This window comes from Pygocentrus nattereri, chromosome 11 (assembly GCF_015220715.1).
Source record: "Pygocentrus nattereri isolate fPygNat1 chromosome 11, fPygNat1.pri, whole genome shotgun sequence".
Taxonomy (NCBI): domain Eukaryota; kingdom Metazoa; phylum Chordata; class Actinopteri; order Characiformes; family Serrasalmidae; genus Pygocentrus; species Pygocentrus nattereri.
The window spans coordinates 6131642-6146199 of record NC_051221.1 but is presented as its reverse complement, the minus strand read 5'-3'; the positions used below and the strand labels follow the sequence as shown (position 1 = coordinate 6146199).

Sequence of the window (14558 nt, the reverse complement as noted above, 5' to 3'; positions counted from 1 at the left end):
ACGTGTTTCTGCGACATTTTCATAAATCTCTTTAGGCGATTCTTTGGAAGATTAAGAAAAAAGTAATTATGCTTTAAAATCATTTTCACAACATCTTTACTCTTGTACTGTGATATAAATTATATCAGTTAACTAAACTCATATTAAAATTAGGTTAATCTCAAACTAGATGGGTAATTCCACTGATGCACAGATAATTTGCTGCATAATTTTGCACACTTCTGGCTTGATGTACTGTAGTTTAATCCCCTTACCCTCCACTGAGAGCTCCACAGCCTGGATGAAAACCCGTTTAGAGTGGAGGGACCTCCTCCTTCGTCTCTCCAGCAGGTAGCTCTCATATGGACCTGAATCATTTAGTCTGACATCCTTCAACACCAGGGAACAATCCCCACTGACCAGCTTATCTTCAGGAACATCCACACGATGTTCATACCCCTCACCCTCATACTGATCCCCACCCTGTCGCTCAAACACAGTTTCAGACACAGTGCGCCACTCAGTGTGGGGTCTTTCACCAGACGACTGTGTTTTATTCCTAAAATCACATGGAAGAACAGCTGAGGAACCAGCTGTAACAGATACGTAGATCCTAGACTGTGCAGAGAGAGACCCTGGGGGAGGAAAAGACATGATGTAGGACCTTTTAAAATGTAGGCTACTATGTGTAAGTGGTCACTAGTTGGTTAGTTACCTGTGCAGGTGACAAGCCACAAGAAGAAAGCCTGAAGGAAGATATCCATTATCTATGGGATTATCAGACAAAAGTCATAAGAAAAATGTAGCATGAACACGACGAGCTGTTGACTGTTACAGGCATTCAACACCACGTCCAGTAGTGGCCTTATATAAACAGTGCTCCATGACACGATGCCTGCCTTAATATAATAGTGTGCTAAAATAGACAGTGAGGATTTCATTCCTTGAAGCAAATAGAAAACAGCCACGTTTACATGCAGCCTAATAATCTTTTAATAATCAGACTAATAGCTCAGTCAGAATAGAATACATCCATCTGTCCACCTCAATCGGAATAGTCTAGTCTGATTGAGGCTATTCGGAATACAGTTTCTATCTGATTGAACAAGTTGGGAAATCCTGTAAATAATCTGTTAAATAGAAGAAAAATATCCGTGTAAACGCCTGTATCTGATTACATTCCCTATCGGAAATTTTAAGTTCGTTCTGCATGTGCGTCGCATCACAGTGAGAGTTTATACCGTTCAACACGGCAAAGCAGAAACTGGTCTGCAGAGGAGACGAAGTTCATGCTCTGATCTTTAAAAGACGGCAGTGGGACGGACGTCCAGCAAACTCACTATTTATACCCATCATTTCAGAAGAAACACTGGATGAGCAGGTAAAGACACTGGATAGGATTCCAGTCAATCCGTCTGTTGGCTGAGATGACTTTTTATCTATAAACACCCATCAGAAACATTTGATTATGAATACCATTGTTAACTTGTGCTACTCTGCAAGATTTGCCATTTGATGTAGTCGACATGAAAACGTATTGAGCAGATATGACCTGATACAGAACATCAGCCAGCTATTTGAAGGAAAAGGCTTGCAGGCAGAAACAGTGCAGTATTAATAGAGCTGGAGTATTAATATTCCTACTAAAATACACTGTGACCTTAATAGCTCTCGAGTTTGGGTGAAAGAGCATTGCTAAAACCGTCTACGCCCTTGCAGCATCGCTCAGTGAAACAGTTTTAGAACATCCCGACTTCTACACTGTGAATAAAGCTTAAGAAAATGAATTCTGTTGTAATCTTTAAAGCACTAATATAGTGCTTGGCAGGGGTGGATCTACAGAGTGACAAGTGATGGCAGTTGCTATCCTCTCCGTCTATAATCCAGATACTCTCAAAATGTGAAAAAACGCATGTGTAAGAATAAATAAATCTATTAAGTGTCATACTATTCATACTATTCATTCTTTCAGATGTACTGTGTACTCTCCAGTACATACAGTAAATAGTACATAGCAGCGAAAACTGCCTTTTTTGAATTCACAGTTTCTGTGATGTCACAAAAAACAGCACATTTACATACATCCACCTATGCAGCCTACAGCAGTTTAGCCCCACCCACTCACAGGAGACGTGTTTCATCCTGTGTTGTTTTTTTTAAAAGAGCCAATCATTTACTTATAGCAGTTTTAAAGATGCAGTAAAACAGGGCTAAAGGACCGGTGGAAACGGCTGGGTGGGAAACTGTTTATCTAGAATAAAGAGCCAGGCGGACTCGGAGGAAACCATCTGTCTGTGTCGTTGAAGGAGAATCTCAGGCAGGGTTGTCTACACGGCTATCGGGGGCTACGTCTCCCCCCATTCAACGAGGGCATGAAGTTTCACAGACAGTGAGAATGAAGATCAAAACGATCCACAGAGAGACAGGAGTGAGTGGAACCACACTTGTACAGCAACCCAGAGCCCAGCGCGTTGTGGCAGCCCCCTACAATTAGCCCACTTTATCCTTTTTTCTCAAAATATTAGGACTTTATTCTCAAACTATTTTTATTTTTATTAACTGTGGCCCTAAAGCACATTCGTAAAGACCATATGGAAAGCACAAAGATTAAGAAATGGCCAACAAATACCTTGACATTGACAAACACTGAATGTTATATGCTGTGATTTTACCTACAGCTCTAATTATTACCCTGCTTTTGATGTTGAACCTGAAGCTAAACACTCACAGCTGTCTAAACTGAAAAGCTTAGTCAAGGCTTTACACACAAACTTAAGTACAAACTTACATAAAACAGGTGCAGCCCGGTATGTCCCACTAAACGTGTCTGAAACAGTTTGCAGCCCAATGAAACCAAAAGTATAGCCGGAGTGGGCTTACACCTCTCAAGAGTGCACAGCACTTCAAATAGTATGTGAACATGGCTTCATAATCACTGCGTAAAGAGGTCACGTGCGGCAATGATCTGATAATTCATTCCAGTGTGGAGAGACTGAGTCTGAACCCCGGCGGTCCTGCAGCTGTCTATATATGGAAGACCAAGAGGAGAAAGTGCCTGGTGGGACTGTCTGATGGAAAGAGTCCCAGCTAGAGGGGAAAGTACAGTACTGCGCAAATGTTTCAGGCATCTCGTTTCCCTCAGCAGTGAGTTTATCACAATATACATTAGAATAAAGTCGTATTCATAATTCAAATAAACAGAAAAACAATATAAAGTAACAAGAATTTCTCGGGTCCATATTTTTCCTGGACACCTTCACAGCCGCCACAGAGACTCGTTAATATCATCAATGACATCATGAGCTCAATTTACTGAGCACTGATTGGTCAAACCAGGAGCTGCTTTTTAACTACATATAATACTGGACTTCCTCGAGGAGCGGCTTGGAGATGGTTAAACAAACAAACTAACATCCATCCATCCATCCATTTTCTAAGCCGCCTCTCCGTCAGGGTCGCGGAACTAACATCCAGAAAATTACTATTTATTATTTATATATATGTAATCACACACACACACACACACACTCCCTCAGGCTCACGTGGTGGGTGGGGGGTGGGGGTGGGGTCCATCGCAGGGCAGCAGGGCAGACAGGCAGACAGACACAATCACACCTAGGGCCAATGTAGCATGTCCACTTGGCCTGACTGCATGTCTTTGGACTGTGGGATATATATATATATGTATAATCATTATTAATTAATATTCTAAACATTTTGTTTATTGAAATATTAACACTTTTCTCAGCAAATAAACACAAACTACACAAATAAATAGATTTTGAAAATGTGTCTTGGACTTTTGCACAGGACTGGGAGTTGGGAGAACGTTTGACGTTTGAACGTTTGACTCTGCTATCCTAGAGTTGAGTAAACTAAAGAAAAGCAATGTAAACAGTTACCACATCATCTCAGGATGAGCTGACTTCAGAGCATAAAGTGGATGCACGCATTCCTCTGAACATGCCACCCTCACAAAACCACAGCTGAAACACTCCAGATCAACCTGAGATCAGCATTAATGCCATAAATGTGCACCGCCTGCTTTCCAAATATATACAAATGCACCATATGCTACTGGGTCTTAACTCACACTATGACGGAAAAATGAGGTTGAATTCCTCATGAAGGGTTTTTGGCTACGTGCCAGCTATGACCTCGGGGCCATGTGTTGGGTGTTTGCAAAGGCTAAACGTGCCAGAAAATTACTTCAGAGAAGAAAAGCAGTTCCTGCATGACTACAGTCAAACTGCACAGATGTCTTTATTTAAACTGCATCTCTGTTTCTGACCTTTCACAAAAAAAGGCAAACAGAAAACGAATGAAAAGGTAAACATGAAATGAAATCTAGTCTAATAAATATGCAAATAAAGAAATACAGTGTTGAATGATTATATATAGACAGAAAACAAATCATTTAATCAGCCTGGATTGGTTGGATTTAATCTGAATTAATTGTTGGGTCTGAAAACAAGAACGCTAGTGACTGAGGTCAGAAACTGACCACTGATAAAAGGACATGAAGAGGACGAAGGACACAAACAGTGGTATATTAACAAATTGCTATTTCAAGATATTTTTCATACTGAAGGCCATCAAACATTTAATGCATTATGTATCTAAAGGACGTTTAAAATGAGGGGGAAGAGATGATAAACTGTTTCTTCTTGAACAGAACACACACCGTCCAGCTCCACTGAACCCACGCCCTCTCAGTACATTTGAAAAATGCATGATATGGGGAGTGGTTAGCAGAGGAACTCAGTGTTTGAGGAGAGGAACGAGAAGGGGGAAGAGATTAAGACTCAAATAGTTGAATGAAACATCCTTTCGCGTGTAAGTTGGTTTTCCTGATATTGTTCACCATGTGGGTCCAGTTGTTCCAATGTACAGCCGCATTCAAAAGTCGGAACTGGTCAGAAGACGTTCTGTTGACTTGTGAAGGTACACATCCTTTAGAGGGAACACACATGACATTTTCTGCTAATTTTAGTGCACAGTTTCAGTTTATAACTGAGTTTAACGTGAAAGTAAACATGAAGTATGAAGTGTGACATAATGGGTGACTCATGCACAGGCCAGTTTTTATAGTTTTATAGTTCATATTTTTGCTGTTATCTGTGGAGGACGAGTTCACTTATTTACACTTAGGTCAACATGGAATTTGACCAGGAGTGGCCAAACTTTTGGATACGGCTGTATTTAGTGAGGCCATACACCGTTAGAAATAAAGTTCTGTGCAGGTACAATTTTTGTCCATCAAGGTACAAACTGTGTTCCCTCAAAGGTTCTACAGGGGTTTTAAGGGCTGATTGAGAAGCTTAAATCAGTTTCTCCAGGTGAAAAGTTGGTATTTGTTCCTTTTCATAACCGAATGTTTCAAAACAGAAAGGTAGAATAAAAGCCTGGAGGCCAGACGGGGTGTGGAGACAGTACAGCTTAGAACATCATTTCAGCGGATTATGGTTCAGTTATGTTCCCTGACTGAAGGGACTGAGGGTCCCACCCCAGTCGAGGGGCACAGCGGCAGTTTCATGCCTTCATTTCTGAGAGTGCGGGATAGAAATCAGGTTAAATCGGCGAAAGCATTTAAACTTGAAGTGTTTGTCGGAACCCAGACACGTTGAAGAGAACAGAGATTGCTACAACCATTCAGCGTGACACAGTGCACTAGCACCATAATGAATTTCAGTTACTACTTCCTTCATCATTAGATGGTTATGTTGTAGATTTAGAGATGAGTGCTGGAGCCTATCCCAGCTGTCATCATGCGGAAGGCAGGACACACCCTGGACAGGTTGCCAGTCCATCGCAGGATGCGCGAAGAGACAGACACACACAATCACCCCTAGGGACAATGTAGTATGTCCGGTTGGCCTGACTGCATGTCTTTGGACTGTGGGAGGAAACCGGAGAACCCAGAGGAAACCCACGCAGACACGGGGAGAACATGCAAGCTCCACACAGAGAGCACCCCGGTCACCCAGCCGGGGAATCGAAGCACTACCGTGCTGCCTCAACATGTTTTATATTAATGATTGCTATAAAATAAAACAAGAACAACAAAATATAATATAAACAATTACACTTTTCATTATTGCCATTATTATTGGCATTGGTTATTATACAGTGGCCAGATTTTCTTTGAGCCTTGTGACTTCTATCCATAAAAATGAAAATATATTAGGATTTACTCGGTGACACTGTGTTACAGTATATTTCTACTGACTCAGTTATGTTACTTCTATAATCTTTAACAAAACATTCCTGTGTTGCAGCTTTGAGGCAGATAGTCCCAAAAAAAAGGTGAGTTCGTAGGACAGTTAGTCGGTCACAGTAAATATCAGTCCTTGCTATTCTAAAAACCTCTGCGGTGTGAAAGTAAGTGGTTATAAGAGACTGGCTGTAGTTAGTGTCTGATTCTATGCAGATTTGCTCCTGAGATTGTGAATTTAGTGTTTCTCTGCGATGTCTCATGGATAAGCATGATCCTTACAACATCTTGTCTGTTTACTTCAGATCTATATGTTCACCTTTGAATGCAGCTGGTGTGGCTGCATTGTGGCTTTGGCAGCGTGTTGCAGACAGCTGAAAAAACAGGATGTGGTAAACAGACTAACAATATACTCTGCCATGCTCCCCTTGTATATATATATATATAGCACTGTGGTATAGGTCAGCATATCAACGTTTGCGATTAAATAAGACAGAGTCTAGTGCAGGAGCTCTGTGGGAAATGGCTGAACTCCAGACTGTGTTTATCCTGCAGCTGCTGCTTGGTGAGTTTACAATGTTTAGTATATTAATTGATATAAAGTAGAAATAAATGTTCCTGGTGGTGTCGAATTTTAAAGGACATTGCGGCCTAAAACACGGGTTCTCGTTCGGGTGCTCGTTCATAGATACGCCTACTATATGGAAAAAGAAAGTATGAAGGTCTGGAGAATACACAGCCTTGTATCTCCAAAATGGTAACTTTACAGGAGACAGAAAAAAAACTATTTCACTTTTAATGTAAGTCAGTGGAACCAGACTTTTTTTCCCAAGTCATTTTGGTCATTTACTTTGGTCTATCCTTCTTGAAATTTGCATACAATATAAAAGAAAACATGTGTTTTCAAATTATATCAAAATCTGAAAATTGACAAAAATGGAGATACAAGGTTTTGTTCTGACAACAGCAATATATATATATAGTTTTATCTTATGTCATAGAACAAAAAACAATGAAAATGCCACCGCAGTCATTCATTTAAAAACTTCATGTAGAATTATTTTAACAATGTTTTGTTTGAGGGGCTTCTTGCACAGGCAGCCTGTTTCAAATGAGCATTTCACAGGTATTGAGATCTGTGCTTTAACCAGGCCATTTCATAAGACTCAGTTTCTTCCTCTCAAGCCATTCCTTGGTGGATTTACTTGTATGTTTGGGATCATTATCCGTTCTTTCTTACTAATTGCCTAACAGTCTCCTCAAGCAGTCTCTGGTATGAAAGAGAGTTCATAGTTGATTTTATGATTACAACTTGGACAGACCCTGAGGCAGCAAAGCAGCCACAAACCACAACATTTCCACCACCCTGCTTTGCAGCTGGTGTGAGTTTCTTCTAATCAAATGTTGCCTTTGGTTTTTTGACCAAAACACCTTCCTGTGAGGAAATTTTGGGGATCTTACAGACTTCTTTTAGCATCTTATGATCTGTTAAATTTGTTTTATTGAATTGCCATACTGAAGAACATGCATTCCATGTGCCATAACATTACAACAACCAGATTATTTACCTTTTAAAAAAAACATAAGCATAATTTTATGTAGGCGGTGTTTAGTTTGCTTTCAGGCTTTTTACATCATATCCACACAATCTATAACTGCATTCATGAGATCCTGCTGGTGTGGGTTTCCTTTCAGCATAAGCCACAAAAGCCACGTCAGTGCTGAAGTAGTGGTAAATAATTTGAAAACATTTAATTCAGTAGTTATCAGTTATCAGAAGTGCCAATATGGTAATAATAGTTATTATTTAAAATTACTTCATACAGGAAAAATTGCTATTTTCTTATTTACAGAGAAAAACTCAATAATCAAAATCATGAAATAAAAACATAATTTTTAAAAAGTTTCCAGGCCTGAAATGAGCTCGCTTTATGAAAATTGCCATGTAATTGTGTGTAATGTGCAGAATCCCATTTTGTAATGTGGGTTTGTGCGTTGGACCCCTTCCCCAAAAGAATGAATCTGATTATTACAAGTGCTTGGAAAGAGAATTCAAAGAGAAGTCAAAACTATTGTCATCATATTTTCATCAGTATAATGCTGATTTTGAGATCATTTAAGACCTGAACATCAAGCTGGACCTTCTTTTCGAGTCTGTGTGTCTGACATTAATACATAAAGACGTAGACGTCTTCACAGCAGAACATGCTCACCATATTTTAGCCTGGTTTTATTCTCCTCACTCAGTAATGAAAAGGTTGTATACTATGTAGCTTTAAAATACTTTTACATTATCCACCTCTTCAATAAGACAGCGGGTTCTGCATGAGGGAGATGCTGAAGTCACACACACACACGTTTTCTAAGCCGATTCTCCGTTTGGGTCGCGGAGGGGAGCTGGAGCCTATCCCAGCATTCATCGGGCAGAAGGCAGGATACACCCTGGACAGGGCAGACAGACACACACAGTCACTCACACCTAGGGGCCATGTAGCATGTCCAGTTAGCCTAATTAGGACTGTGGGAGGAAACCAGAGAACCTGGAGGAAACCCACACAGACATGGGGAGAACATGCAAACTCCACACAGAGAGGACCCTGGTCATCCATCCTGGGAATCGAATCCAGGCCCTACTTGCTGTGAGGGAACAACGTTACCCACCACACCACCATGCTGCCAATGCTGAGCTCATGTCCACAAATAAAAAGGAGGCATTAGGTGGAGGACTTGTTTTTGACCTCTTTGTTTTAGAAGGAACTACCTTGTTGTTCTCTTATTCTTTCAGGAACCTTCAGACTGTGTCTCCTTCAGAGAACTTCATCTGACCTCAGATCCGTCCATCCTGGAGAAAACATCACCCTGCACTGTGACATCACTGTGGATTATGAGATATCATGGTATCACCAGAGCTCAGAGAAGATGAAGCTGCTGATTTCTGCTGGAAAAGATAAACTGAATAAATCATTGTCACTCAATCATAATGTGGATGAAGATCACTATGAGGGAACTGAAAACACCAGTTCAGTCAGTTTAGTGATTATTGGTGTTAACGAGACTGATTTGGGGCTGTATTACTGCGGAGGCCGAGGACGAAAATCATTCCTGCAGTTTGGAAAAGCCACCAGGCTGACCTTTGCAGGTTAGGACTAATACTTTGTTTATTTTAGGAAACTTCACGCTTATGTGTTCACAGCCATGTGCAAAAATGTGTATGTCCCTGGTGAAATGACGTTTTGTTGGTTTTCTAAGTGAAAATCCGTTAACACCTCTACAGAGAACACAATTTAATATGACATTTCTCTGAAGTATTTCAGTGCTTTCAAGCTTCAATAAAGCAGAGATTACAGGAGCCAAATGCAGTGGTGCTTGAAAGTTTGTGAACCCTTTAGAATTTTCTATATTTCTGCATAAATATGACCTAAAACATGATTAGATTTTCACACAAGTCCTAAAAGTTGCTAAAGAGAACCCAGTTAAACAGATGACACTAAAATATTATACTTGGTCTTTTGTTTATTGAGGAAAATGATCCAATATTATATATTTGTGAGTGGCAAACGTCTGTGAACCTGTAGGATTAGCAGTTAATTTGAAGGTGAAACTAGTCAGGTGTTTTCAATCAATAGGATGACAATCAGGTGTGAGTGTCCACCCTGTTTTATTTAAAGAACAGGGATCTATCAATGTCTGCTCTTCACAACATGTTTATGGAAGTGTATCATGGCCCGAACAAAGGAGATTTCTGGGGACCTCAGAAAAAGAGATGTTGATGCTCATCAGGCTGGAAAAGGTTACAGAACCATCTCTAAAGAGTTTGGACTCCACCAAACACAGTCAGACAGATTGTGTACAAATGGAGGAAATTCAAGACCATTGTTCCCTCCCCAGCAGTGGTTGACCAACAAAGATCACTCCAAGAGCAAGGTGTGTGATAGTCAGCGAGGTCACAAAAGACCCCAGGGTGACTTCTGAGCAACTGAAGGCCTCTCTCACATCGGCTAATGTTAATGTTCATGAGTCCACCATCAGGAGAACACTGAACAACACTGGTGTGCATGGCAGGGTTGCAGGGAGAAGCCACTGCTCTCCAAAAAGAACATTGCTGCTCATCTGCAGTTTGCTAAAGATCATGTGGACAAGCCAGAAGGCTATTGGATGAATGTACACAACCTGAATCTCAAGAGAAGGTGGGTCATGCAGCAAGACAACAACCCTAAGCACACAAGTCGTTCTACCAAAGAAGGTTAAAGAGCAATAAAGTTAATGTTTTGGGATGGCCAAGTCAAAGTCCTGACCTTAATCCCATCGAAATGTTGTGGAAGGACCTGAGGCGAGCAGTTAATGTGAGGAAACCCACCAACATCCCAGAGTTGAAGCTGTTCTGTACAGAGGAATGGGCTAAAATTCAGACCAGATACTGAAAGCAAAGGTTCACAGACTTTTGCCACTCACAAATATGTAATATTGGATCATTTTTCTCAATAAACAAATGACCAAATGTAATATTTTTGTGTCATTTGCTTAAATGGGTTCTCTTCATCTACTTTTAGGACTTGATGATGTTTTCGGTCATATTTATGCAGAAATATAGAAAATTCTAAAGGTTTCTCAAACTTTCCAGCACCACTGTACATTCAATAAGTGCCTTGAACAGTCATTTGGAAATGTTGTGGATAATTATTATTTAGTCAAAACCTCAAATTTGAATGTTGCACAATCCAAGTAAAATATTTTATATATATATATATATATATATATATATATATGCTACATTATTATAATCTCCTCCCAGTACACTGCGATTTGGGAGGGTAATGGAAGTGGCCAGTGATCTGTCCTGCTGTGTTTGTGTTTCAGATGGGTATCTTCAGAGTAACGGCTCTTCAGTACAGTCAGATTCTGATCCTCCTCCAGATCCTGTGCTCCACTGGATCATCATTATAGTCCTGACATCTGTCTGTTTGGTCCAAATGAGCGTCATCTTCTTATGTGCCTGCTGTCCCCGAGTGAAAGGTGAGAACTTCCACATAAAGTTCTTCACTCAGCCAGTGTACGATTAAAGTGAAACATCGGCAGATGTTCAAGTCGGGTTTCACAAGGAAGATTCAATGACATGAAACACTGATTTGATATTGTAGCAAGTGTTCATTAAGGGCAACGACGAATCAGCTTAAGTTAAGTGATCCTTATTAGTCCCTGGTGCTGGGGATCGAACCAGCAACCTTCCAGTCACAGGGCCAGTTCCCTAATCTCCAGGCTAACCTTATTTACATATCTGCATAAAAAAGAAACCACAATATCCCTCATTTACATATAATTTACATGACTCACATTCTGCTTCATGCAGGATTTGGTTTTATTTAACCATTTCAAGTGGTTTTACAGCATCAAGTCACGGTTCATACGTGAGAACTGGGCCAACTGTTCATAGTTCATTTTATGGTCTGACCGATTTGTGCACTGTGGAAATAAAACAGTCCGCTTCACGTTTTGTTTCATGGTTAAAGAATCTCGAGACTAACTGCACAAACACAGCCACAGCTTCACAGAGAGAGACAGCAGCACCAGCTTATTAAAGCTATAAGCCACAAGAGCCCAGGTTATTTTACCCTGGCTGAGATTGTGGTCTGAGATCTTATCAGTGCTAAAGAGTGAAAGAGAACCAAGTCCCTTTAAAGCTGACTTACACAATGAACTAAAAGCACTGAGGTCATTTACAGCTGGGTCACTTTAACAGAACTGACTGTGGTTCATTTACAAAGGACTAAGCTCCCAGAGAGCCAGTCAAAACAAACCTCTCATCTCTAAGCTGCTGGTTTTATTGTTATGACTGATCTTACTGATGAGACAGAGAATGATATAGACAACGATGAAAAAGACTGTTAAACTCTTGCTTCTCATGTTGTTCCAATACTAATCACTACATCACAAAATATCGTCACTACACCTCTGAATCTTCATCACGAAAGTCTCCATAGACAATCCACACTTCAAACAGACTTACTGTGGTCTTACTGCAACTTTAGTCTAGCAAATATATCCCTGCACACATAGATTGACATCTTGTATGGTAGATTATATAATCTAGAATATAAATATCAATATTCTATCTCCTGTGTACCCTGCATCTCATTTATCTACCTCAGACTAACAAATTGTGTATATGTAAATCTGTACAAGTTTTTTTTTCCCCATCACTCTGCACTCAATAGCCCATAAAAGGAAAGTGGTTTTGAAAATGTATTAAAAACTTCAGAGTATTCAGACCATTTGCTATGACACTTGAAGTTTAGCTCTGGGGGCCTCCTGTTTCTCGTGATCATCTTTGAGATGTTTCTACACCTTGATTGGAGTCCACCTGTGGTAAATTCAGCAGATTGGACATGATTTGGAAAGACACACCTGTCTATATAAGGTCTCACAGCTGACAATGCATGCCAGAGCAAAAAACAAGCCGTAAGGAACAAAGAGCTGTCTGTAGAACTCAGAGACAGGATTGTGTGGAGGCACAGATCTCGAGAAGATTACAAATCATTTCTGCTGCACTGAACGTTCCCAAGAGCTCAGTGGCCTCCAGAATTCTTAAATGGAAGAAGTTTGGAACAAACAGGACTCCTGCTAGAGCTGACCGTCTCACCAAACTAAGTAATCAGGACCTTGGTAGGAGAGGTGACAAAGAACCCAAGTGCAGCACTCCACCAATCTGGGCTTTATGGCAGAGTGGCCAGACAGAAGCCTCTCCTCAGGAAAAGACACATGAAAGCTTACCTTTCCTTAAGGACTCTCAGACTGTGAGTTACAAGATTCTCTGGTCTGATAAAACCAAGACAGAACAATTGTAAGCATCATGTCTGGAGAAAATCAGGCAGTGCTCATCACCTGCCTGATACCATCCCTACAGTGAAGCATGATGGTGGCAGCATCATGCTGTGGGGTGGTTTTTCAGCAGCCGGGACAGGAGACTGGTCAGGGTTGAGGGAAAGTAGACCGCAGCAAAGTACAGATATATTCTTAATGAAAACCCAATCCAGAGCGTTTGGGACCTCAGACTGGACCAAAGGTTCACATTCAAACAAGACAGTGACCCTAAGCCCACAGCCAAGTCAACACAGGAGTGGCTTAGGGACGACTCTGTGAATGTCCTTGAGTGGCCCAGCCAGAGCCCTGACTTGAGCCCAATCAAACATCTCTGAAGAGACCTAAAAATGTCTGCCCACAGGTGCCATCCAACCTCACAGAGCTTGACAGGATCTGCAGAGAAGAATGTCAAAAATCCCCAAACCAATCCAGATGTGCAAATCTTGTGGAATCAAACCCAAGAAGACTGGAGGCTGTAATGGCTGCCAGAGATGCTTTAACTAAGCACAAAGTAAAGGACCTGAATACTTATGCAATACTGTAGTTTTTCCTTTTCAAAAAATGTGCAACGAATATAAAAAATATATGTTTTCACTCGTTATGCAGTACTCAGTTCAGAATGATGGGGAAAAAAGATTTGTTTTTATTTTAGCAAAAGGCCGCAACATGTATGTATCCGTGTGTGTGTGTGTGTGTGCGTGTGTGTGCGTGTGTGTGTGTGTATATATATTTGTATACCCTCATTTTACCAACAGACATAACAAATGATGAGGGACAGATTCCAACAGCGCATATTCAGATTTAGTGTGACATTAAGAGCATAAAACTTTGCAGTAACACTATTTTTATTCACACACAAGGATCTCTAACACGTTTTACCATGTGTCATAAGGGACACTACTGTATTTACCCTCTTGTTAATTTTGGACTTTACGTTTTTTGGTTACAGTGCAGTTCTGAGCCATAGACTGTGTTTACACTGCAAAGGACATCTGTAGTTTCTACAATTAAAAAACGAAAGTACAAACGTAAATGAATGCACCTGGTTAACTTACATGAAATCCTAATGATATGTTAACACATGTAAAACACAATTATTCCTCTCAAAATGTAAAGTCAACCAGGTTCCTTACTTTAAATAAAAAATGCACCAATCGTTGCTGTGCTGTTGTCAATACAAGCTGCATTTTAAAAATAAAGTACAATATATTGTTAAGCTAAACAAACATTACAGTATTAGTGCTGTACATATTAATTACAGTATCTGGCAATTCTGCCTATAAGCTGCTGTACATTTATAGTGAATTTACAGTGTAGAAAAGAAAAATGTTGTTTTTTACTCTTTATTGCATTTCTAGCATATTTTTCTGTGTCTGTGTGTTTTTGTGAAATATTTTCTTCTCTTTCAGGCGAGCGCTGCAGTGACCTGCCCTCCACTGAGAAGGTATCAGAAACTCTAGTGATAAGCTGCTGGTGAGGTCCAGTAGGTGGCAGCAGAGCTGTTCTC

The 14558-nt window shown here is 40.4% G+C and overlaps 1 protein-coding gene across 1 annotated transcript in view; it reads right to left on the bottom strand.

The window, feature by feature from the left end:
* Positions 1–2859, bottom strand: part of LOC108412065 — a 32442-nt gene extending 29583 nt beyond the window's left edge. Inside the window, exons 1-4 of the mRNA XM_037542809.1 lie at positions 2768–2859; positions 695–746; positions 255–614; positions 3–41 (exon numbers count right to left, since the gene is read on the bottom strand). The gene's annotated coding sequence lies outside the window, so the exon portion shown is untranslated. The remainder of the gene's footprint in view (positions 1–2; positions 42–254; positions 615–694; positions 747–2767) is intronic.
* Between the last annotated feature and the right edge of the window lie 11699 nt (positions 2860–14558).